Source organism: Notolabrus celidotus, chromosome 24, assembly GCF_009762535.1.
Source record: "Notolabrus celidotus isolate fNotCel1 chromosome 24, fNotCel1.pri, whole genome shotgun sequence".
In the NCBI taxonomy this organism is placed as follows: domain Eukaryota; kingdom Metazoa; phylum Chordata; class Actinopteri; order Labriformes; family Labridae; genus Notolabrus; species Notolabrus celidotus.
The window spans coordinates 11,258,612-11,285,323 of record NC_048295.1 but is presented as its reverse complement, the minus strand read 5'-3'; the positions used below and the strand labels follow the sequence as shown (position 1 = coordinate 11,285,323).

At 45.2% G+C, this 26,712-nt stretch overlaps 1 long non-coding RNA gene across 1 annotated transcript in view; it reads left to right on the top strand.

Moving 5' to 3' along the window:
- Positions 1-26,712, top strand: part of LOC117808388 — a 63,390-nt gene that overhangs the window by 18,043 nt on the left and 18,635 nt on the right. The window contains exon 2 of the long non-coding RNA XR_004630285.1: positions 11,875-12,011. This is a non-coding gene — a long non-coding RNA (uncharacterized LOC117808388). The remainder of the gene's footprint in view (positions 1-11,874; positions 12,012-26,712) is intronic.

The following is a 26,712-nucleotide window of genomic DNA, read 5'->3' as shown; positions in this document are numbered from 1 at the left end:
CTCGCAATTTAAAAAAAAGCAAGGTTTGACAAAATGACAATATGAGCCCAGTTTTCTTAGCTTCCAAAGAAGAATTAAATAATTTTTTCATCCATCCATCCATCTTCTTCTGCTTATCCGGGTCCGGGTCAGCAGTCTCAGCAGGGAAGCCCAGACACTCCTCTCCCCGGACACTTCCACCAGCTCTTCTGGGAGGATACCGAGGCGCTCCCAGGCCAGCTGAGAGACATAGTCTCGCCAGCGTGTCCTGGGCCTTCCCCGTGGCCTCCTCCCAGTCGGACATGCCCGAAACACCTCCCCAGGGAGACGCCCGGGAGGCATCCTAACCAGATGCCCGAACCACCTCACCTGGCTCCTCTCGATCCGGAGGAGCAGCGGCTCTACTTTGAGCCTCTCCCGGATGTCTGAGCTCCTGACCCTATCTCTAAGGCTGAGCCCAGACACCCTGCAGAGAAAGCTCATTTCCGCTGCTTGTATTCGCGATCTCGTTCTTTCGGTCACTACCCACAGCTCGTGATCATAGGTGAGGGTTGGAACGTAGATTGACCGGTAAATTGAGAGCTTTGCCTTCTGGCTCAGCTCCCTCTTCACAAAGACAGACCGGTACAGCGCCCGCCTCACTGCAGACGGCGCCCCAATCCGTCTGTCAATCTCCCGCTCCCTTTTCCCCTCACTCGTGAACAAGACCCCGAGATACTTGAACTCCTCCGCCTGGGGCAAAGACTCCCCTCCGACCCGGAGAGGGCAGGCCACCCTTCTCCGACTGAGCACCATGGCCTCAGACCTGGAGGTGCTGATCCCCATCCCCGCTGCTTCACACTCAGCTGCAAACCGTCCCAGCGCGAGCCGGAGGTCACCGCTCGATGGAGCCGATAGGACGACATCATCTGCAAAGAGCAGAGACGGAATCCCAAGGCCACCGAACCGGAAACCCCCCGCCACTTGGCTGCGCCTAGAAATACTGTCCATAAAAGTTATGAACAGAACCGGTGACAAAGGGCAGCCCTGGCGGAGTCCAACCCCCACCGGGAACGAATTCGACTTACTGCCGGCAATGCGAACCAGACTCTGGCTCCGACAATACAGAGACTGAAATTATTCTTTTAATTTGAAAAATAGTCATGGATAGCCTTTCTTTTCAAAATAAAACTCAGCTGGTTTTTGTAACCAGCTAAATGTAGTATTCCAAGCTTGATGCCAGTTAGAAAGTCATTGAAACAGACATCACATGCTTGTCCGCATGTTAAATAATGTTTACCCACCAGTGCTGAAAATGCAGACATTGGTGGTCGCCAGTCTCTGGCACCATTATTTTAGGGGTCCAACCTTGAAAAGCTTGAGAACCCCTGTCTTAGGCGGCTGCTTCCTGCCTTCAATTGCACATAAAAGCATAATGTTCTAATGTCTGGATGAAAAACTCCAACCAATAGCATAAAAACTGAAGTGAGGTTGAGTTCAGTGATTGAATTGGCTGTGTTGATGTCTCGCCAGGAAGTCTAGCCTATCATTCAAAGCAACAACAGCTTATAAATGTAAAGCTTTGTGTAGTCCTGAAGATGTGAGTTATATATAAACTCACCAACACAGTCGTCTTGAATAAAGGAAGGTTGATATATGTTTACTTGACTGTTAAAATGGGAATGTACCAATGGGGCCCAGTGTTTGGCTGGAGATTGGATCTTGAACGGCCATACCCAGAGAATATAAAGTGGGGCTTTCGCCAGGGAACGTGTTTGTAAAGCTCCCATGTCCCTGATTCTTTGGTCCAAGTTTCTGGGGACAACAATAAGATTGGACAGTCCAAAGAAGCCCCCCAATTATCTTGTAGATGGTCTCATTTCTGTATGTAGGTCATCAGTATTACATAGAAACACTTTCATAAGCAGTGAAACCTCTTCATAGTAAATCGGAGCTATGATCTCTGTGAAGATATAGCCACATGTGGAAAAGGGTTCAAACACAAGGCGTGAAGAAAAACTGGGTCATCCAGACTTTTCCGTCGGTGTTTGATTCGTGGAAAAACACGGAAAATAGAATCTGCTGCGGCGCTGTGTCAAACTTATCTACCACTTCAAAGGAAAATAGCCACTGCTGCATTGGTCAAGAGAAGTATATCTCAGCACTTCAGAGGTCTGGAGTCACTGCTCAGCTGTTGCTATGGCGAGTGACTTGAAAACCCCCATGGTGCACAATGGGATATTATCAGAGGGTGAGAGGTCATTATTTGCCAGTGAGAGCTCATTGAGAGCTGCCAGGCTGCAATGTGGGAGCTCACTCCCTGGGGAATACTTTGCACTCAGAGTTGAGTCAACTCTCCAGTGCTTTTACTCCTTTTTCTCTTTCTCCCTCTCTCTTCCAATATGACACACTTTCTCATTGCGAAATGTCAGCAGTGTATCAAGAGGAGGAGGAGGAGAAGAGGGAGGAGGAAGGCGGTTGTTCCTCTTCTTCTTTCTAAAGATTAGTTTGGTTAAGTTCAGACTGTCTCAGAGGCGAGGTTGCTCAGACGCAGGGGCCTATAGGGAGGGAGAGGGTGAAGAGGCAGAGCGTGGAAGAGAGAATGAGAAAAAGGAGAAGGGGAACACAGAAATCGAGCAAATAGCCCCAGCAAAGCCGGCCGAGGGAGCTCCATATGTGCTTGAGAGGTTCACTAATAGGTCATTGCTCTTCATTGCAGAAGCGAGAGCAGCTCGCGGAGCCAGCTGAGGATGTCGAGCCCACATGCTGATTAACATAGTTGACTATGCATTATCTGTGCATGAATTAAGATGTAAGCACAAGGCGAAGGTGCTAAAAGACAGTCCTTTCAAGTGCCTTCACCAGAAGCCAAATGACCTATATGCACTCATCTTCATTCTGACACCAATGCCCTTATAGAATCTATGCAGGCATGCATGCACGTACACACAGACGTTTAGGGTGCTAATGTAAGCCCGCGTGTTCTCTCAGCTTAAACGGTGTCAGCGATGGCTCCCACCGTGATACACAAATCTGGTGGCGCTCATCATCTGGTGCTCCCATCTGTCAGCCCCAGACAGAGCCTGTCTGAGATAATGTCGAGCATGTGTACGTCTGTGTGCACACTCAAAGCAATGTACAATGCAAGCGTTGTAACTGTGTGTGTGTGTGCAAAAATAAGAGATTCTGTGTATGTTTTCAGGCGGAGATACGGAGTGTACAGATTTGTGAGCATGCAAGAGAAAGTGTGTTTTTGTGTCTCCCTTTCGCCACTCTCCCTTTGGCCAAACCGACATGCAGGCAGATCTGATATATAATTTAACGCTTTACATAATTCCGCCTGCCCCAGTTTAGAGAAATTAGTTTAGAGAGAGACTGATAACCCTTTAACTCTTTAACATGCGGATACACATGCTCATATGGACACAGTGTCCCACAGCAGCATACACAGTCATGCAAGGTGAATCCAACTTTGGCAGGATATAATGCAGCAAATGTCCCTGTCTTTAAAATATCTCATGTTTGAGAATCACAACTTATATTTTTAGCTGTTATGTAATTACATCCTGCATAATTATGCAGACCATTACTGAGGAGACTGGCTTTCACAGAGCATGAATTCAACTGTTTTACAATGCAAATAAGTCCTCAAAACATCCACTTCCTTCGTTTTTGCTGAATTCACACAGAGGTGGTAGCTGTGTTCGATGTATTGCATAAGGCTGACAGTGGTTTGCAGTTCAGATAGGACCAGCATGAGTTATTTGCATGCCTAAGATTATATTAGGCGATATGGCTCTGCATATATGAAAAGCGAAGGCAGGCTGAGCAGCAGCAGCAGCAAAGACGGTAGGTACAGTACAGAGCAGGTATCAGTGACAATCCATATGACACTGGTGAAATCAGATAGAGCAGAAAAGGAGGTGCTGGGGAGGTGTTGGGTTTTAAAGTGATTTGCAGGTGAGTCAGCAAGAGGTGGCAGGGAGAGCAGCAGCATAAAAACCCAGGGGTACAGAACAGAGCAAGCATCGGTGACAATACATATGACACTGGTAAAATTAGAAACAGCAGAAAAGGAGGAGCTGGGACGGACTTGAGTTTTAAAATGATTTGCAGGGGGAAGTGTCAAGAGGCCAAGGCAGGGAGAGCAGCAGCAGCAGCAAAGGCCTCCAAGGCTACAGAACAGAGTGTCTATCAGTGACAATACATATGACACTTGTGGAATTAGACACAGCATTGAAGGAGGTGCTAGGGTAGAGGTGGGTTGCAAAGCAGTTTGCAGGGGAAGCAGCAAGATAAGGCAGGGAGAGCAGCAGCAACAAAACCCTCCAGTGGTAGAGAACAGAGCAGGCATCAGTGACCGCACATATGACACTGGTGAAATTAGACGGGGCGTTAAGTTGAGGTGCTGGAATTGAGGTGGGTTGCAGGGCAGTTTGCATGGGAGGCAGCAATAGGTGGCAGGGAGAGCAGCAGTAAAAAATACCCAGGGATTTACAGAATAGGGCATGTATCAGTGACAATGCATATGACACTGGTGAAATTAGACTGGGCATTAAAGGACGTATTGGGGTGGAGGTGCATTGCAAAGCTGATTGCAGGGGAAGCAGCGAGAGGTGGCAGGGAGAGCAACAGCAGCAAAAAAACATAGGGGAACAGAACAGAGCTAGCATCAGTGACAATACATATGACGATGGTAAAATCAGATACAGCATTAAAAGAGGTGCTGGGTTGGAGGTGGGTTTTAAAGTGATTTGCAGGGGAAGCAGTAATGGGCCGAGGCAGGGAGAGCAGCAGCATCAAAAGGCTACAGAACAAAGCGGGCATCAGTGACGTGACAATGCATATGTCACTGGTTAAACCAGACATCATTGAAGGAGGTGCTGAGGTGGAGGTGGGTTGCAAAGCAGTTTGTAGGTGAGGCAGCAAGAGGTGGCAGGGAGAGCAGCAGTAAATAAAACCCAGGGGTTTACAGAATAGAGCGGGCAACAGTGACAATACATATGACACTGGTTAAAGTAGACGGGGCATTTAATGGCATGTGGTGGGTTGCAAAGCTGATTGCAGGGGAAGCAGTAAGAGGTGGCAGGGAGAGCAACAGCAGCAAAAAACCAGAAGGGAACAGAACAGAGCGAGCATCAGTGACAATACATATGACACTGGTGAAATTAGAATGGGTTTTTAATGAGGTGATGTGGTGGACTTGGGTTGCAAAGCTGATTGCAGGGGAAGCAGTGAGAGGTGGAAGGGAGAGCAACAGCAGCAAAAAAAACCCCTAGGGGAACAGATCAGAGTGAGCATCAGAGACAGTACATATGACACTGGTTAAACCAGACAGCTTTGAAGGAGGTGCTGGGGTGGAGGTAGGCTGCAAAGCTGATTCCAGGGAAAGCATCAAAAGAAGGCAGGTAGAGCAGCAGCAAAGGCCCTTGGGGCTACAGAACAGAGCAGGCATCAGTGACAATACATAAGACGAAGGTAAATATCAGAAGGGGCATTAAGTGAGGTGCCAGGGTGGAGCTGGGTTGCAAGGCAGTTTTGTAGGTGGCAGGGAGAGCAGCAGTAAATAAAACCCAGGGGTTTACAGAATAGAGCGGGCAACAGTGACAATACATGTGACACTGGTTAAATTAGACGGGGCATTTAATGGCATGTTGAGATGGAGGTGGGTGGCAAAGCTGATTGCAGGGGAAGCAGGAAGAGGTGGCAGGGAGAGCAGCAGCAGCAAGAAACAATACATATGACAATGGAACATTAAATATGGGGACCATTTGTGTCAAAACACCGCTCTAAGCTTTGGCTCTTGACCCTTGGCCGTACAAAAAGTATCAATTAATTTGACGGCGGCACTTTTTCACTCTCCTAAATTAAAAGCTTACCAAGGTGTTGCATCACTCACTAGATCTTAGTGACGATATGAGAAAAGCTTAGAACGTGCGACTTTGTAGCTCAAGCTCGTCTACTGTTTCTTCCTGTTTTACCTCCAATCAAAGCCTCTGAAGGACTCCTTGAATGCACCACATTGTGTTAGTGAGACCTTGATGGTTTCGACGAGAAAGGAGGGGCCACTTTCCTGATGGCTCACAGCAGGCCCTTTCTCCAGTTTAAACACAGCGAGGTTAGATAATTAAAATGAACTTGGGGGTGTAAAATTTTGATTGACACTCCTTTTGAAGATTAGACACAGCACTTGGGGCTTGTTTCCAAGGTAACCTGTGTGCCAGTTTCTGATTTTTTTTTACCATAAATTAACATTCTTATATAAAACAAGGACAGTCTCGTAGTGTATTGGAGCAAATGGCACGTTAAATGCTTTAAATAACACTGCAGTGGTGCTTTTGCTGCCGCGCTGCCGGGTCCCACTGTGTCTCCACGGGGTGCTTTTGTGAGTAGACGTTTGACTGGCTGTGCTGTGCGTGTGTGTTTTGTGCTCTGTGGAAGAATAGAGGGGATTGTGGGAAGAGGGGAGCTCACAGTGCTGCAGCAGAAATGCAGGGAATGAGTTTTTAGTGGCACAGGTGTCCAAGCAATTAAATCAAGTAAGAAGGCCTTTATGTGAGTGGTTATGAAGTATCCACCCTTATTTGGACTGGACTAAACCCTGCCTCCAAGTTCAGGTTTCTAATTCAATTACCAGCTTGCATTTATGTCCTGATTTTTGCAGAACACAAGGCACTATAAGGACAACTGTCCTTCCCCTTCACTCCTTACTTCTTCAACTTGGAGTTGTGTCAACACTTTAAACAAACAAGTAGCATCAATGCCTTTTGTAGCCGCTTTCCTTTCGTTTGACTTGTCTGGATTTAATCCCGGTGACGATTTGTCCAAATGGCTTTGCATATACACTACATTACCAAAAGTATTCGCTCACCCATCCAAATGATCAGAATCAGGTGTCCTAATCACTTGGCCTGGCCTGAAAGAATGGTCCGCTCTCAGGAGCTCAGTGAATTCCAGCGTGGAACTGTCATAGGATGCCACCTGTGCAACAAATCCAGTCGTGAAATTTCCTAGCTCCTAAATATTCCACAGTCAACTGTCAGCTTTATTATAAGAGAATGGAAGAGTTTGGGAACAACAGCAACTCAGCAACAAAGTGGTAGGCCATGTAAACTGACGGAGAGGGGTCAGTGGATGCTGAGGCGCATAGTGCAAAGAGGTCGCCGACTTTCTGCACAGTCAATTGCTACAGAGCTCCAAACTTCATGTGGCTTTCAGATTAGCCCAAGTACAGGAGCAGCTGCATCCAAGCCATGCATCACCAAGTGCAATGCAAAGCATCGGATGCAGTGGTGCAAAGCACGCCGCCACTGGACCATAGAGCAGTGGAGACGCGTTCTCTGGAGTGATGAATCACGCTTTTCCATCTGGCAATCTGATGGACGTGTCTGGGTTTGGAGGTTGCCAGGAGAACGGTACATTTCGGACTGCATTGTGCCAAGTGTGAAATTTGGTGGAGGAGGAATTATGGTGTGGGGTTTGTTTTTCAGGAGCTGGGCTTGGCCCCTTAGTTCCAGTGAAAGGAACTTTGAATGCCTCAGGATACTGATTCCATGCTCCCAACCTTGTGGGAACAGTTTAGAGCGGGCCCCTTCCTCTTCCAACATGACTGTGCACCAGTGCACACAGCAAGGTCCATAAAGACATGGATGACAGAGTCTGGTGTGGATGAACTTGACTGGCCTGCACAGAGTCCTGACCTGAACCCGATAGAACACCTTTGGGTGACCTCACCAATGCGCTTTTGGAAGAATGGTCAAAAATTCCTATAAACACACTCCTCAACCTTGTGGACAGCCTTCCCAGAAGAGTTGAAGCTGTAATAGCTGCAACAGGTGGACCGACATCATATTGAACCCTATGGGTTAGGAATGGGATGGCACTTAAGTGCATATGTGAGTCAAGGCAGGTGAGCGAATACTTTTGGTAATATAGTGTAATTTGTATTCACCACAGGATTGCATCGTCTGCATATTGCTGAATTTTTTGCCAGTCGCCTTTTCTTCTTTCTCCTTTCTTGATGCAAGGGGAGCGAGTGTCCGCCATTTTTGTCCAACTGAGGCAGCAAGCAGACCACAACAGATAATAATGATAATATTAATAACTTTATTTATATAGCACCTTTAAAAACAAATGTTTACAAAGTGCTTTGACAAACAAAAGCATGGTTCAAATGAATGAGAGGACAATTGGGAAAAATTTGAAAAAGTGAAAAGGATAAATTAGGAACATTAACATAATAAACAGGAAAAAAATACATTAAAACAATAAATAATCAAATAAAATTTGATTTGACAAAATAGTTATGAAATGGCTCATTATTTGTGAGCATTTCTGCAATGTAGTTAAAATCTTAAAATCTAAAACGCAGAGGAAGCCAGAGTTGGGAAGAGAGGACAGGAGGGCTGTGATGTCACCTGTTAAAACCAGTTAGAAGCCGAGCTAGTTGATTGGACGATGGTCTCTGTAGTTCCCACCTTCCTCCACTTGGCTCCACTGTGGCTGAATTACTAACTAATTGTTGCTAAGTTTCAAAAATGTTGAAAAAAGCGACAAGGAAAAAAACGTCCTTTAACAGGCAGAAACCTCCAGCAGGACCAGACTCATGCTAGACCACGTTGGAGAGAGGGAGAGAGGTATAGAGGGAGAATTACTACACATTCTGAAGACCTATAGTTTGGTACTATCGCCAGTCCACAACAGACTCAATCCATCGATCAATTTTCATTTGTATTGCACCAAATCACAACAACAGGCAGAAACCTTGAGCAGGACCAGACTCATGTTAGACAGCCATCTAGGAGACCGAGTTGGGTCTGGAAAGAGGGATAGAGGAGAATAAGAGAGAGTCGGTTGCTGCTGGAGTCTGGAACGTCCACAGCAGGAGGACGTCTACGGCAGCTCAGAGGGACCTACGAGACAAGGGAGCTCAGGGACTCCAGAAAGGTCTATGGTTAGTAACTTCAATTTGATGTAATTTGGCACTTTAAAGCCAAAAGGATGTCCCAAAGGCAGATGACTGTCCACCAATGAGTTTGGTCCTGCTTGAGGTTTCTGCCTGTTAAAATTACATTATGATTTAGCACTGTTTGTGAGTAAATCAGGTCTCTGAAAAGTGCAATTTCAGGCACACTCACCTATGAAAATGACATGAAATGAAAAAAGAAAACGCCAGAAATTCAATTTTCTATTCCCCCTTTTAAAAAAAATCTGTTATATTCATCATGACAGTATCAAGAATATGTAACATATAAGATAAAGCATGTGTGTGCAGTGGATTTCATGCCACGTTAATAGCGGATTCTCCCATTGCTCCCTCTAATCCACATGCATGCTGTCAAATTCTCCAAATTGGCTCATGGACACACATGCACATACTGTACAAACACACACACACACAGACGGGTTCAGCTGTTTTGGGTCAAATCCACATATGGGCCTATAATCTGGTCTCTCAAGGTGTTTGGACTTATCTTTAATTCAGCAGGGGAACAGGTCTGCCAGCTCCTTGATTGCTTAAACCACATTATCCCTCCACTCTGCATCCTAATGAATGTCCACCAGGCAAAGAGATGTGTGCAGCAGGGCTAGTGTCTGGGTATGTAAAAGAGTGTGTGTGTGCATGCCTGGTGGTTCCATTGCATGTGTGAGTATGCGGACACACACCATTGGGTTCCCTGGTACGCTTTGAATCTTCATTATGTTTAGCCGCGGGGCATAAAAACAATTTATAACTTCACAAGGTGATGTTGCCACTAAATGGAATCTTTAAGGGGGGGGGGAGGCTCGCCTGCCATACCTGCAACCGTCTACCTCACCATGCTAAATGCTTCGTCATAAAGACAGGATATTAAAATGCCCTCGGAGCGAGTTTTCCTCGCCGCAATAATTCTGTATAGTCAAAACAAGCTCATTTGGATACAGCAAGGCGAGGATTTTACACGAGCTCCCAGCTAGTTATTTGTGTCAGCTTGTCATCCTCTGATTAGAAAAATAAACACAGAAGTAAACCCCAATGTGTGTTTTTCCTCCGTCTGAAGTCAGAGGCACTGCATTAGCTACACAGCGGGAATATTTGTGTCATTTTTTGAGCTGCTGCTGATAAGTGAACTATTACAGAGCCAATAATTAGGAGGGTTTGACATTTACCAGCACTTTCACTGTGATGGTACATTTCAATTTCATCCCTGTTGTTGCATGTTTCTTTGTCACCTGGACTGTAAACGCTTGTCAATCAAGACAAAGCATGACAGACAGAGAAACACTCTTGGGTCAAGGAGTTCTGGTTCTGGGGTTATAAAGATGTACCAATAATAGAAGTAACATCTCAGGGACTCCAGAGAGGTCTATACCACACTGCCCACACTACCCCCTGGTACTTCCTGGAGCTAAAAGTTCCTGGTACTCCCTGGAACTAAGCAACACTTGTAACAGTACAATTTAGTTACTTTTGTGTTATTAAATATTTGGTACTCAATGTTTCTGCTACTCCCTGCGACTGCAAGCTCCTGGTACTGGTATTTGTTGTAATTAAAGGTTCCTAGTACTTCTTGGAATTAGTTATCCCAAGTACTTCCTGAAACTTAAAGAACCTGGTAATCACTGAAACTAAAAGTTCCTGGTACTTCTTTGAATTAGATATCCCAAGTACTTTCTGAAACTAAAAGTTCCTGGTACTTCTTTGAATACGATATCCCAAGTACTTCCTGAATCTAAAAGATACTGGTAATCACTGGAACTAAAAGTTCCTGGTACTTCTTTGAATTAGAAATCCAAAGTACTTCCTGCAACTAAAAGATCCTGGTAATCACTGAAACTAAAAGATCCTGGTAATTCTTTGAATTAGAAATTCAAAGTACTTCCTGAAACTAAAAGTTCCTGGTACTTTTTTGAATTAGAAATCCCAAGTACTTCCTGAAACTAAAATATCCTGGTAATCACTGAAACTAAAAGTTCCTTGTACTTCTTTGAATTAGAAATCCCAAGTACTTCCTGAATCTAAAAGATCCTGCTACTCCCTGCAACTGCAAGCTCCTGGTACTGGTATTTGTTGTAATTAAAGGTTCCTAGTACTTCCTGGAATCAGTTATCCCAAGTACTTCCCGAAACTGAAAGATCCTGGTAATCACTGAAACTAAAAGTTCCTGGTACTTCTTTGAATTAGAAATCCCAAGTACTTCCTGAAACTAAAATATCCTGGTAATACCTGGAACTAAAAATTCCTTGTACTTCCTGAATTACGAATTCCTGGTACTTTCTGGACCTTAACCACATTGGGTCACAGTACCATTTATCTACTTGGTTGTTGTATTTAAAAGCTCCTGGAACTTTAACTTCCTGGTACTTCCTGGAACTACAAGCTCATGGTACTTCTGGAACTTAAATGTCCTGGTTCCTGGAACTGATCAACAATGGGCCACAGTACCATTAAGTTACTTGAAGAAAAGTTATTGTAATGAAGAGTTCCTGGTACGTCCTGGAACTACAAATTCCTGGTACCAAAAGTTCCTGGTACTTCCTGGTATTAGAAGCTCCAAGTACTTCATGGAACTGTAACAGTCGGCCACAGTACAATTTAGTTACTTGTAGAAAAGTTATTGTAATTAAATAGTTAGTACTTCAAGATCCTGTTACTCCCTGTGACTAAAAGTTCCTGGTACTCTCTGGAACTTGTGGTGGAGAAGTGACTTTTTGTTTTAAACAAATACTACATCTTTCTACCTTGACCAGTTGACATTTTCTGCAAAATCAAACACCTACATCATTTTTTCTTGGATGCAGAGACATCCGGAGTGATGCTGCATCCAACTATCTCAAAGTTGTTGATTTTACTTCTACATGAACCTTGAAATAGAAGCGGGGGAATAAACATGTTTTTGATGTGGTGCTCTTTTTTTTTTCTTCTTTTTTTCCCAGAGCTGTGTTTACAAGTATACGATATGATGCATATGTATGACACTCAGATCATACATATGCAGATGAAGCCGGGTGGTTGGTGGAAGTCGAAGGATGCTTGAGCCGACTGCTGCGAGATGATTGGCCCGATCCAAAAGGTAAGAAGAATCTGTTAGAATTGAACAATCAGGATGATTTCTGTGTCTTATTAAGAGGGTGTGGCTGTACACAGAGACAGCACAGCTTCTCCTGGCAGCACAACTGTGTCTAAATTCTTTAAGCAGAAATATTCTACTGTGAAAACCAGACGTCTGTATATTTCCAGAGGCGGTTTCGTGGTAGTCTTAGATGGATTTTGAATTCGAGTTACACTTTGGCTTCTGGGGGTGGGATGGGATTGGATTCAAAAGCATAGCCTACATACAAATAAGCATTTAATGTCAGTTCAAAAGTGAGCTTACGCCATCAGTGCTTCGGAGGCGAGATCTATCATGAATGATGGAGCTCTGGACGGCTTGAAAGTGGAGACCTGACACCAATTATTGAATGTTTCTATTGCCTCAACCAATCAATGAGTATGAGGTGTGTTATGGCACTCTCTTCCATAATGATTTGTGGCAACTATAGACTGAGTTTGCAGAGGTGATGCAGAGATTCTGGGTCTTAAAGACAGTTTTAAGATACACGTATTTGCCTTGAGAATGAATCTCTTTTTATGCAGACGACTACATTTTATGTCAGAACCAGATTTTGACCCAACATCAAGACTGGATAAGATCCAGTCCCATTTCACAGACAGGACTCAGTCTGATCTCATCTTAATCCACCATGAGCAGAGCACTTTGCAGCATTTAGCAAGTTACAGTGGCAAGGACAAACTGCCTAACAGGCAGAAACCTCCAGCAGGACCAGACGGATAGTAGTAGTTGTAGCAGGAGGTCGTCTTTGGCAGGGATACAGAGGAACCTACGAGACAAGGGAGCTCAGGGACTCCAGAGAGGTCTATATAACAGGTACAAGTGGTCTGGTTACAATTTGACTCTCAGGCTGGCCTATCCAATTAGTGCCCCCCCCAGGCCAAATCTGGCCTGCAGATGTCCCCCAACAAGACCTTGAACATACTTGAACAGCATAATCAGTGTGCATGAAATTAGCTTGAGAGTGAGACATCTTACTTCATTCCAATCTTTGTAGAGAGTTGCACATGCTCAGTACTGATCAGGAAGTTGTGTTGGAAACATTCAGACCATGTTTAGTGGCCTAGTTAAAACGTCCTTGAACAGGCAGAAACCTCCAGCAGGACCAGACTCATGTTAGACCACGTTGGAGAGAGGGATAGAGGGAGATACAGAGAGAGAGGATAGAGGTGAGATGGATAGTAGTAGTTGTAGCCACTGGAGTCTGGCATGTCCATAGCAGCAGGTTGTCTTCAGGAGCGATACAGAGGAACCTACGGGACAAGGGAGCTCAGGGACTCCAGAGAGGTCTATACAACGAGTACAAGTGGTCTGGTTACAATTTTACTCCAGGGCCAAATCTGGCCTGCAGGTAATCTCAGAGTGGCCCCAATAAGACCTTGTAGAGAGTTGCACATGCTCAGTACTGATCAGGAAGTTGTGTTGGAAACATTCAGACCATGTTTAGTGGCCTAGTTAAAACGTCCTTTAACAGGCAGAAACCTCCAGCAGGACCAGACTCATGTTAGACCACGTTGGAGAGAGGGATGGAGGGACATAAAGAGAGAGAGGATAGAGGTGAGATGGATAGTAGTTGTAGCAGCTGGAGTCTGGAACTTCCATAGCTGCATGTTGTTTTGGGCAGCAATCCAGAGGAACCTACGAGACAAGGGAGCTCAGGGACTTCAGAGAGGTCTATACAACAAGTACAAGTGGTCTGGTTACAATTTTACTCCAGGGCCAAATCTGGCCTGCAGGTAATCTCAGAGTGGCCCCAATAAGACCTTGTAGAGAGTTGCACATGCTCAGTACTGATCAGGAAGTTGTGTTGGAAACATTCAGACCATGTTTAGTGGCCTAGTTAAAACGTCCTCTAACAGGCAGAAACCTCCAGCAGGACCAGTAGGTGATGCCACTGAGATTACATATCTATAATCTATGGCAGACACATGTAACTCTTTCAGTACACCTCACTCACTTCAATAAATCATATTTAAATACCTCGTCATGAATTAATCCAAACAAAGCTTCATGAAGCAAAATGTTAAATGTATTGACCAGAGAAAATTAAAACCCAGATACAGCTGAAGTCATTCCAAAGCATGAATAATTGACAGCATCCCAAAATCTGTATGAAGTTTCCCCTCTCTCCACATGTCACAGGGGAGTCTGGGGAGGGGGGGCGTTCTGCCAGAGCTACAAATAATATGTTGCTGTTACAATTTGATGTATTTCTAAAACCTGACATGTTTACCATCACGAACATCTGCTGCAGATCTTGGCAGCCAAGGCGCAGAACACACATGCATATTAGGGCTGCATCTGCTGGCGTGCTGAGGCAGACGGTGATTGTTGGAAAAGGCTGGAGACTCGTTAATGTCAGACGTGGGGAAGAAGACGTATGGATTTGTGGAAAACGACTCTGGCATGCTGGGGAGGCACAGATAGATGAATATGAATAGATACCAAGATGGTCTTTTCCTTATTGTCCAGACCGCTGAGCTTCAAATTAGTCCACACCGATGTTTTTCCTGCGTGTTGAAACACTAATGGATGCTGATTTTTGAATGCACGAAAACACAAGAATTGAATATTGGTATGCAACTCTGTACTTTGGTCGTATTTGGAAACTTGGGTGCATTTCAAAGTGATGCCTACATGTTCTGATTGTCTCAATGCGACTACTTCTATGAGTACTGTCCTGAATATTGCATCCATGTATCCGGGTCAAGGCCACTTGGAGGTTGCATGTGAGCCGGATTTGGCCAATTGGATGGGCCGGCCCTGGAGTAAAACTGTAACCAGATCACTTTGTGTTATTGTATAGATCTTCATGGAGTCCCTGAGCTCCCTTGTCCCGTAGGTTCCTCTGTATCTCTGCCGAAGACGACCTGCTGCAGTGGACGTGCCAGACTCCAGCTACTACAACTACTATCCATCTCCCTCTATCCCTCTCTCCCTCTCTCCAACGTGGTCTAACATGAGTCTGGTCCTGCTGGAGGTTTCTGCCTGTTAAAGGACTTTTTTTCCCTTGTCGCTTTTTTCAACATTTTTGAAAGCTAGGCCACTAAACATGGTCTGAACTTGCAAGCTACTTGCAAGCTACTTTCATGCACATTGATTATGCTGTTCAAATATGTTCAAGGTCTCATTGGGGCCACTCTGAGATTACCTGCAGGCCAGATTTGGCCCTGGAGTAAAATTGTAACCAGACCACTTGTACTTGTTGTATAGACCTCTCTGGAGTCCCTGAGCTCCCTTGTCCCGTAGGTTCCTCTGGATCGCTGCCTAAAACAACCTGCAGCTATGGAAGTTCCAGACTCCAGCTGCTACAACTACTACTATCCATCTCACCTCTATCCTCTCTCTCTGTATCTCCCTCCATCCCTCTCTCTTTTTAGCTTAGGCCAATGTATTTTTTTCATCTGGCATTTCTTAATTTATTTTTGAGATTAAAGTCAGAATTCTGACTGTTTTCTTAAAATTCTGAATCAAAATGTTATTTTTATCTCGTATTTCTGACTTTAATCTCAGTATTCTCACTTTAATCCCCTAGTTCTAACTTTAATCTCATTATTCTGATTTTTAAATTCTGACTTTAATCTCAGAATTCTGATTTATTGCTCAGAATTCTGATTTTAATCTCAGAATTCTGATTTTAATCTCAGAATTCTGATTTTAATCTCGTAATTCTGATTTTAATCTCGTAAATCTGACTTTAATCTCAGAATTCTGATTTATTGCTCAGAATTCTGATTTTAATCTCAGAATTCTGATTTTAATCTCGTAATTCTGATTTTAATCTCAGAATTCTGATTTTAATCTCGTAATTCTGATTTTAATCTCGTAATTCTTACTTTAATCTCAGAATTCTCACCTTAATCTCATAACTCTAACTTTAATCTCATAATTCTGACTTTAATCTCATAATTCTGACTTTAATCTCATAATTCAGATTTTTAAATTCTGACTTTAATCTCACAATTCTGGCTTAAATCTCATAATTCTGACTTTAATCTCATAATTCACACTATAATCTCATAACTCTGACTTTAAACTCATAATTTTGACTTCAATCTTATTTTGACTTTTATCTCACAATTTTTATTAGATATTTCATTGTGTAATTCTTAATTTAATCTCATATTTCTAACTATAATCTCAGAATCCTTGCTTTAACCTGACAACTGTAGCTTTTAAATTCTGACTTTAATCTCATTATAACCATTTAAATCTCAGAATTTTGACTTTAATCTCATAATTCTGATTTTAATCTCAGAATTCTCACCTTAATCTCATAACTCTAACTTTAATCTAATAATTCTGACTTCAATCTCATAATTCTGATTTTTAAATTCTGATTTTAATCTCACAATTCTGATTATAATCTCATAAATCTGACTTTAATCTCATAATTCTGATTATAATCTCATAAATCTGACTTTAATCTCATAATTCTGATTATAATCTCATAAATCTGACTTTAATCTCATAATTCTGATTATAATCTCATAAATCTGACTTTAATCTCACAATTCTGGTTTCTAAATTCTGACTATAATCTCACAATTCACACTATAATCTCACAACTCTGACGTAAATCTCATAATTTTCATTTATCTTCTTATTCTGACTTTAATCTCACAATTTTTATTTTAATCTGTAATTCTTAATTTAATCTCATATTTCTAACTATAATCTCAGAATCCTGGCTTTAACCTGACAACTGCAGCTTTTAAATTCTGACTTTAATCTCATTATACCGCCTTAAATCTCATAATTTTGACTTTAATCTTATAATTCTGACTTTAATCTCAGCACTCAGCATTAATCTTACAATTCTGAGAGAAAAACTTTGTAAATTTAATTTAATCTGAGTTCCCTCATGGATTACTTTGATTTGCTACCCCAAGCAGACCTAGTTTCTGAATGGGGCTTTATTATACCAACTTCAACTAACCTTCTGTTGACCTTGGCCCCGCCCAGTTCATCCACCTGTCAGTCAGTTGAACCCCTCATACCACACTCCTTCACATCAGCAGAACTCATGAGCTCTGCTAGATATTCCACTGGTCTGCATGCTTATTCTAACCAGGGCCCCCCTGCAGGGTAGGAAACTGTATTTAATAATCACAGTCCCATTTTGCATGAACTCGGGGAACCATTTGTGGGATTTATTGCGCTGACGTCGACACCGCACCAACATTTCGGTGGCTCCGCACTCGGCATAAAGACATTAACTCCCCGGCTCCAGGTAATGATCGAATTCCCAGCAAAAACATCAAGCACTCTGGAAACGAGCTCTTCATCCATTACTGTGCAGTTAGTGATCATTAGCCGAACCCTCTCCCATTCCAACATTTACTAAATTCTAATTTCATGCTTTCGAGAACAAGCTTTAATTTCCCCCAAGTCTCCGACCGCAGCCCCCCCACCCCACCATCCACCCCTCCCCTCCCCCCCTCCGGAGAGACATGTACAACATTAATGCAATTATTACGCAGGCATATGCTGCAGTTGTTATTTTGGCACTGCGGGGCCCTGTGGGCTAATAGGCCTGTCTGTTGCCCAGATGCCTTCGTGTATGATTGTATGTGTGTGTGTGTGTGTGTGTGTGAGGAAAAAACACAAGGCACAAGCAGAGCGCTGAATCGGTTAGTCTTCTCTTACCAGGTGGGATTTCGTGATGCATTCAGGGGCCGGATAACTCTCAACCCTTCTGATTTAATTCCCCCCCCTCAGGCTGGAGTTTAACTCGCCTCTCCTTAATAATTATTCTCTTTAATAAATCATATTTGTGACCCTGCTCTGCCTCTCTTCATGTGTCCCAAAAGTGTGTTTGCACTGTGTGTGTGTGTAGGAGGAGGGTATGTTCTCTCTAAAATCAGGAGGACTCTCTCAAACACACACACACACACACACAGATCCATTAGTCATGTTCCCTCTGTCTCGGCGATGATGATCGAATCAAGTCCTGTGCCTCTGCCCGTACACCCCAGCTTGTGCATGTTGACAGTAACCTCCCACAGTACACTCCCAGCCCAAGGTGACGCTTGCTCACACACACACACACACACATACACACACACACACACATACGCAGCGCACGGAAAGCACACATTGAAACACACACGAGCCCGAGGTGACACAGATGACAGCTCAATTCTGGGTGAGTCAGCTTGACTGTGTCCTTGCCCAGACATGAGAAGGAGGCGGTGTTTGGCATCATCTGTGTGTGTGTGTGTGTGTGTGTGTGTGAGAGTGTGTGTGTGTGTATCATTTGGTAGGAGGCGGTGGTGGTGGCGGAGAGAGGTGCAAAGGTGAGGAAGGAAGCGTGAAAGAGGGAAAGAGAGAGACAGAGCAGAGAGGGGTAGACCTGGGGAGAGATGGTGCAGCAGGTGACTTTGGAACAGCCAGTCAAGTGTAAGTGTGTGTGTGTGTGCCGGTGTGTGTGTGTGTGTGTGTAGCAGTCTAAAGTTGCCAGCGGGTGACAATTAATACACTCTCATCTCACAGTGTGTGAGGGTGCGTGCGGCCAAGGAAAAACAAACAGCGTTATCACCGAGCTCGGTTTGACTTTCCCTGATCTTGATCTCCCAGAATCCTCTTGGGTTGAGGGCTTATGATAGAGAACAACATTTAACTGATACAGGGAGCTTACAGGTGGAGTGAAAACTCTGTCGGCCTGACTTCTGTCAAGTTTAAGTTTAAAAAATAGCCAATTTAGAAAAGGGACAGCAGGTCGTGGTCTTTTTGGACTGGTAGTACTTTGGCGTTTGTTTACAGAGCACACGTAAACAAAGCCGTATGGACACTACATATGAATAAAAATTATCGTACCAATGTACGTCAGATATTTTAAGCTGTTCACATGAAAACACCCAAAAAAAAAATTCAGAAATCTCAACCTGAAAAGGCATTTTTTGAAAACTTGAACCAATCAGTAGTTCAGGCAGGCAAGCTCGGCTGACAGAACATCAGCTAATTTTAACATAAGCTGTTGCTGATGCTCTCCCTGCCTTGTCGACAACAAGATTTCAGAAATCTCAACCTTCAAAGAAATTTTCTGCAAAATTGAGTATATTGCAAATTAAGGCAGGCCATGAAATTAAACCCGGCTGACAGATCATCAGCTAATTTTAACGTTTGTTCCATCAGCTGACGTCTCAGCTGATTAAATCCATACACCCACTAGCAAATAGCAAAATCAGGTGTTCTATTTAAACTGCTTTAGCCCGCCCAGGGAAGTCTTTACTGCTGCTCTTCCTGCCTTGGCTTTTCATGTTTGCACATGAAAGAGAAGGGGAGTGTACTCTCCCTGCCTCAGGCTTTGGCATTCCACTTGGACACACAGAGGGGCAGGGATCTCCCAGGACAGTGCCATACCACCCAACCTTTGAAGACATTTTTGAAAAATTGCGACTGGCGTGAGTTCAGGCAGGCAAGCTTGGCTGACAGAACATCAGCTAATCTTTACGTCAGCCCCCTCAGCTGACAGCTCAGCTGATTACGTTAAGCTTCCACTTGCAAAAAGCAAAATCAGGCGTTCTATTTAAACTACTTTAGCCCGCTCAGAGAAGTCTTGACTGATGCTCTCCCCGCATTAGCCTTTCAGGTTGTTTTTAACTCTGTAAAGCACTTTGAATTGCTCTTTGTATGAATGGTGCTTTATGAATAAACTTGCCTTGTCTATGTAGATGAATGAGATGGGAAGTGTGCTCTCCCTGCCTCAGGCTTTGGCATTCCATGTAGGCACATGGAAGGGCAGGGAGCTGGTCTGACTGAACTTCAGTTTTCAGTGACCTACAATTCCTTTTACGAGTGGATGTGAGACCAAAACATGAAATAATTGACGTTTATAATTGGTTTCAAGCTAGTTGCACTCAAACCAAATTCCCACCATTCCCCCAACACTAGCTTAGCTTCAGATGCTTTAATTTTGTCTGACTAGAGCCTTGGGTAGAAACCACCAATAGCCCTTTCACTTCTAAATAGGGTTCCCTCAAGCTTCGGCCCCTGATTGGGCGCTACCATCAACCCAACCGATGGAGTAGAAATCAACAGACTGGCCAAAAGTCATTGTTATAGTGAAATGTGGCATTCAAAAGCAAAGTGGTGTTGTTATTTTCTACTTGGCAGCAGTGGGAAGCAGGAAGACAATGCGGCAGCTAAGCTACGGTGTGCCAGAAGGGACAAAAAAGCATGTGATTAAAAAGACAATGCATTCATTTTGGACTAATCCCATCACGATTAAGGCAAAAATGTTGAAAATATGTAGGTGCCTGACAGATTTTTGGGGATTAGGGGTGTTATATAGTTCTTAATGGTAGGTTGACTTGTATCCTCCACTAGTGTGACAGCAATTGCTCGAGATTGGGCCGTTTGTGGCGCCATAGAGCTGTGATTTATTCAGTTTTTTAGATGCAGTGTTTGCATCATAGCTGTGCACACTGATGCATATTTATGCACAAGCCATGTGGGCAACATCTTATCCCCCTATCGCAGCCTCAGAGCCAGGGTAAGCAGCCAAGGTTTCCTGAGGGACCTTGGAGAACAGCCACTGCTCCTCTGCATCCAAAGAAGCCAGCTCAGACCCCCGCGTCTGATCAGGATGCCTCCTGGGGGGTGTCTTTTTTTTTTTTTTTTTTTCCAAGTATGTCCAACTGGTAGAAGACCCAAGGGTAGTCCTGGAGTATGCTGGAGAGAAAACACATCCCATCTGGGCCTGGGAACGCCTGGGGATCCCCGATGAGGAGCTGGAGAACGTCACTGGGGAGCGTGACTAATTTGCTTATCCCAATGCAACCCTGCCCATGATGCAAGGAGGGGAGGGGAGGGGGGGGGCGGAGGGATGGATGGATGTGGGCGAGATGTCATGAATTCCTGAGCTGTAGCTTGTGTACTCGTGCAAACTCCACCCTAGTGTCGCAGGAGCAGGTCTAATTTGGGTTCCAGGGTACTTGATGTACACTTTGGAAAGTCCTTGCTCATGGGGTGGTACTTTCCACTTTCTAAAGTTCCAGGAACTTTGGAGGGCAGGGCCGGAAGACGATCTTATTCGCATTGAAAAACATTAGATTTACATATTAAATACTTGAAGCTATGTGCACACACACACACACACACACACACATAGAAGAGGGAGTAAGAGAGATCAGACTGGACACAAACACAAGCTGAACAGAGAGCTTGGCGGACAGATAGAGGGAGATTATGAAATAACTACCATGGATTAGTAATCTCTAAATCTTGAATTTGCATGATCTTCACAGGGTTTCAGGCTGTAGTGGAAACATACAACAGCGGGGTGCTGGAAGCATTAAGTAGTTCCTGGTACTTTGGGTTGAAATACCCTGCTATAGACCCTATCTATAGCAATGTAAAGCCTCTTTTTGGTAGCAGTTCTCCAGACGGTTTCCCAACAAAGGGGCCGAGGAGATCATGATCCCCTTTGGGTATTACACTTTAGGTGCATTTCGACTAAGAGTTCCGGGGTCTTTTAGCACCCAGGGGCTGGGTCCACCGGTCGAAACGCACGTAGTTCAGGGGTAGAGTTCCTCCGGTTGAAGAACGCCTCAGATAACCGTTTGATTAACAGAGCTAATGGAATACCAGCACTCTTTCGGCCCAATCAACACCCCCAGTGAGGAGGTCAAAGACATATATAAGGGTTTAGTCATGGGCCCAACAATTAGATAAATCCACCTATTAAGGGACAAACATTATGTATGTATGTATGCCAACAAACCCCAGTTGTCTGGCTTAAGTACCAATCCAGCCTATGAGATCTTTGGATCCCAAGAGGCTCGACAATCAGACTGCTTCAACCTCCTACAACTCCTTTCCCTTCTCAGGAGACCCCAGTTCAGGTGTTTCAGACATCTTGTTTGATTGGCCTGCCTCCCCTTGAACGTATTCCTGCCATGCCCAACTTAGAGGAGACCCGGGGCTTATCTAGAACACACTGGGGGGATTATAGCATCAGGCCTGTGGACACTTTGGAATCCACTGGGATCAGAGCTTTAGTCAGTAGCCGGGAAGAAGAGCTTGAAGGATTTGCTTTACTGGCAACCACTGCAGACCTGATCCTGATAAGTGGCAATAAATTGGAGCCCAAATGGATTGGATTTGTTTGCTCCAACACAAGACTTTGGACTTGTCGAGATAATAAACACTCCTAGAGTTCATCCGGGTCTTTCCTCCCATTTGGAGTCCTTTTGTTCACTATAGTGAACAAGTTTGTATTCCTTTCTGATGTGTTCCACTTTGTTGATGCCAAGATTGAATGACAGCTTGTACATGTAAACAACCATTATAAGCAGTCCTCACTACTGGATGCAGCTTCAAAGTCACAAGCGGCTGTTTTTATGACACGCTGGGAGATATTTGACTTTGTGTTCTTTAGAGGAACGAGCACAAAAGCAGACTTTTTTTTGCAGCCTTTGGAATGTATGTCTAAGAAATAGTAGAAAGCATAATGGTTTGAGGTCAAGCTTGAAAAATATGCCTTCCTTTTTCAGAGATCAGAGCAGCTTGAATGAGAAATGCATTTTACAGCTGGCAGTGAGCGACGACTAAACCCTGATGTTCTGACCGTAGATTCGTATTGAGTGTACTCGGCATGCCACAGTTGTCAACAAGATATTGAACATTTCGGCACAGCATGGTTCAACACATGTTAAAATTTTTCTTTGCTTCCGAAAAGTAGCTTCCATGAATTATATGTCTCTGAATTGGTTCTGTTTGTGCGTGCCTGCTAGTCCAGGTGTTGGGATGAAAAACCTCCTTTCTCTTGTTAATATCCAATCACAAGGTGCTGAAGCTGAGGGGAGCTGACATAAAGAGGGTATGTACAGGGCTTTGTGATAGGTGGAGTTGCTGTGGTCACACCTAATGTATGATAGAATTCATTAATCCAATCTGGCTTTTAACTTTGAGTCATTTCCCTGTAGCCCAGGACAGCATTATTACCACTATGAGCATTGTTTGAGCATCATTTTTATTTATTTTATTCTGTCCTCTTATATCATATTTCATTTTTATTTTATTTTTCTGATATTTCAGATTGTATTTGATTTTATTGTAAATATTTACTTCTATTCTTCACGGCCTGGAGACAAAACAGGGATAACTGCGACAAGGACTACTAGATCCTCAGCACATGGGGCAGGTGCCTAAACCCTATTTGTTGGCCGTTTAGATCCCCAGCTGAAGTTGGGTTAGGGGTCCAGATGGAGCCCAGTGTACCCAGGAATAGTGCCTCATCCCTGGGTAAGGTTGGTAGGTGATGAGCCCTGGAGCTCTGGAGGGTTAGGGTTAGGGTCTCAGCCGGAGGTCACTGTACACAGGAATAGTGCCTCATCCCTGGGTAAGGTTGGTGGGTGCTGAGCCCTGGAGCTCTGGAAGGTTAGGGTTAGGGTTAGGGTCTCAGCCGGAGGTCACTGTCCCCAGAAATAGTGCTTCATTCCTGGGTACGTTTGGTTAGTGCTGGGCCCTGGAGCTCTATATGGTTAGGGTTAGGGTTAGGGGTCCAGATGGAGCCCAGTGTACCCAGGAATAGTGCCTCATCCCTGGGTAAGGTTGGTAGGTGATGGGCCCTGGAGCTCTGGAGGGTTAGGGTTAGGGTAAGGGTCTCAGCCGGAGGTCACTGTCCCCAGGAATAGTGCTTCTTTCCTGGGTAAGGTTGGTGGGTGCTGGGCACTTGAGCTCTATAGGGTTAGGGTTAGGGTTAGGGTTAGGGGTCCAGATGGAGCCCAGTGTACCCAGGAATAGTGCCTCATCCCTGGGTTAAGGTTGGTAGGTGCTGGGCCCTGGAGCTCTGGAAGGTTAGGGTTAGGGTCTCAGCCGGAGGTCAATGTACCCAGGAATAGTGCCTCATCCCTGGGTAAGGTTGGTATGTGCTGGGCCCAGGAGCTCTGGAGGGTTAGGGTTAGGGTTAGGGTCTCAGCTGGAGATCACTGTACCCAGGAACAGTGCCTCATCCCTGGGTAAGGTTGGCGGGTGCTGAGCCCTAGAGCTCTGGAGGGTTAGGGTTAGGGTCTCAGCTGGAGGTCAATGTACCCAGGAATGGTGCCTCATTCCTAGGTAGGGTTAGGTGCTGGCCCCATGACATTTCAGACCCACGATATTAAATTAGTCAATGCATACCATACATCTATTTAATCAATTTCTATCATATTATTAACTGGCTTTCTTACTGGTTATAGCTGTTGGGTGAAAAGTGGGCTAATGCATGGTTGGCAGAAATGATGGGAAAAAGAACCCCATGTTCTGGACTTAAAATATTGGACCCCGGACATCAGGCTTGAACTGATCTGGAAACTACAACCACAATAATAAGGGATGTATTGAACTTTGGGTTAAGTGTTTTGTTTCATCCGTAAAGAGTCTATTTTGAATTCTATGAACACTTAAACTTAAGGGAACTCCAATCAATGCCCCTGAAGTAGCCGCTGAATTACTGATAACACCAAGATATCAATGTACGCAAGGGTGAGTCCAGACGCAACACGGCATGTGAAAAACGTGGACAACATTTTTCACATTATCTTAAAAATGCAGACGGTATGACTTTGATTCGTGTATTAAACACAGCATAAAGTCGACAAAAGGGGTTTTAAACACAGAGTAGAAAGAGAGTGTAAAAGCTTAGTCGTGTTCTCCTTCAAATGCTGAGCCAGGTCGATCCAAGGGCCTCAATTTGCCTGCAAGGCCTATTCAAGCCATATCTTATTAATCCCTCCAGGGAGTATTCAGCTGTGGAAGTCAATGTCCTTGCAATGGTGTTAAAGGAAGAGATTGCAGCCACCGGAAAAACACAGAAACTCACCGACTGGTGTCACACACCGCTTCCTTTCCTTTCCTTTCCAGATTTGTATTTCTCTGAAACTAATCCACAAATGTTAATAGTTTAGACAGAATTGCTTACAAAGCCCTTACAGCAATACAGTGCTTTAGTGCTGACAGGGAGAGAAACATTCAAAGCTGCTCTCAGGCCCCCTCACGAAGATCAGACATGTCAAACTTGCATTTTTATTCGCCTCTTGTACCGCAGCACTCTGTAGATGAGAGCCAAGGCGGCGGCGGTGGCGGCGGCTTCCAAAGAATACATGTAGTCAAGATAAATCCCTCAAAGGACCGCTGAAGATGAGGCTTCCCCTTTCCGTGGACTAGATAGGGGTTTTATTTGAGCAAGGAGTGGATGCATTTACAGCTGATTTATCTTGATATCGCGCGTTGAGATGCTGGAACACAGCTGAAAAAGCATCATCTGTTTTCCACAGGGGGGGGAAACTCGCCGTAAATTCCAGATCTTCCCTTAAGCGGCGCTTTTCAACTTCATAAGGTCACTCTGCTTCAAGTTCAAATAAGGTTCTGTTGGATGTAGAGTCACCATGTTGTGCCCTCCGCTGTGTCACTGTGCATGGAGCGGCTCCAGGGTTTGTCCCGAGATGACATCATGGCGACATTCTGTCACTCCGGTTAATCCGTGTAATCCTTTAGCACTTCTACGTATCAGACGAAACTTAATGGAATGCACTAATTCATCATTTGAAACAGCACATTTACCAGCTGGGAACAATTCCCAAGCACACACTGAAGTACAACTACCCTTTTCAAAATGCTCGTCACACACAAAGCCATTATTCCAGCCTCTGTGGCGTTCCTTTTTTGCCCTCGCATTCTCTGCTTTGAATGTGATTTTGACATTGAATGACACCGCGCTTGAAGTGGGGGGTGTGGGTTGGGTGGACCGGTTTTATATCGGGGGGGGGGGGGGGCAGATTGTGGTGCAGTAGTGCGCTGCGGCTCTCCCCCCTCTCTCCCGCCCCCCCAACCCCCCCCCCCCCTATTTTAATGCACCTCACTAGATACTGATATAGGTAAAGATATAGGGTCGGGGGGGGCGGGTTTTACACGGGGGGGGGGGGGGGGGGGGGGGGGGGGCGGATTGTGATGCAGTAGTGCACTACGGCTCTCCCCCCTCTCTCCCGCCTCCCCTCCTGCCCCCCCTATTTTAATCCACCTCACTAGCAAACATACATACAACAAAAAAAAACAAACAAAACAAAATTCAAATCATATCACACACACACAGATCAGGTTTGGCGGGGCCTTGGTGTTTGGCTCGGCCCTACTCGTTGGGGGCCCATCGGGGCTGGGTGGGTGGCTGGTGTCCCTGTCACCCTCCACCCCCCTGCTGCCCCCTCCCCTGTGGGGGCCTGGTCCGCGGCGGCCCTCGGGGCCGGGTTTCCCGGGGTTCCCTCGCGGTCCTCTTGGGGGGGTGGGGTGGTGCGCAGCTGGGGGGGGTGTTACTACGGCAGCCATTGCGGTGTCCCTCCATGCCCCCGCGGCCTGGTCCATCAGTCGCAGGGCGTGGGTGGGGGGCGTGGGTGGGGGGAGTGGTCGGGCCGTCTGGGGGGGGCAGGTGGGATTGGCCCTGCCGCCTCTGCCCTCCCTCCGCTCCGGCGCGCCGGTTGGTGGGCTCTGGTCCTGGTCCTGCCCGTCTGCCTGGCTGTCTGCTCCTGGTGCCGGGCCCCCTCGGCCCTGGTGGCTCCTTTGGCTCCGTCTTGGGGGGCTGTGGGGGCGGTGTTGTGGGGGTGTCCCTTGGAGGGGCTGCGGGATCTCTCCCCCCTCGCCCCCCTTTCCTCCTACTGGGTGACCAGGGGGTCGCCCTGGGTGC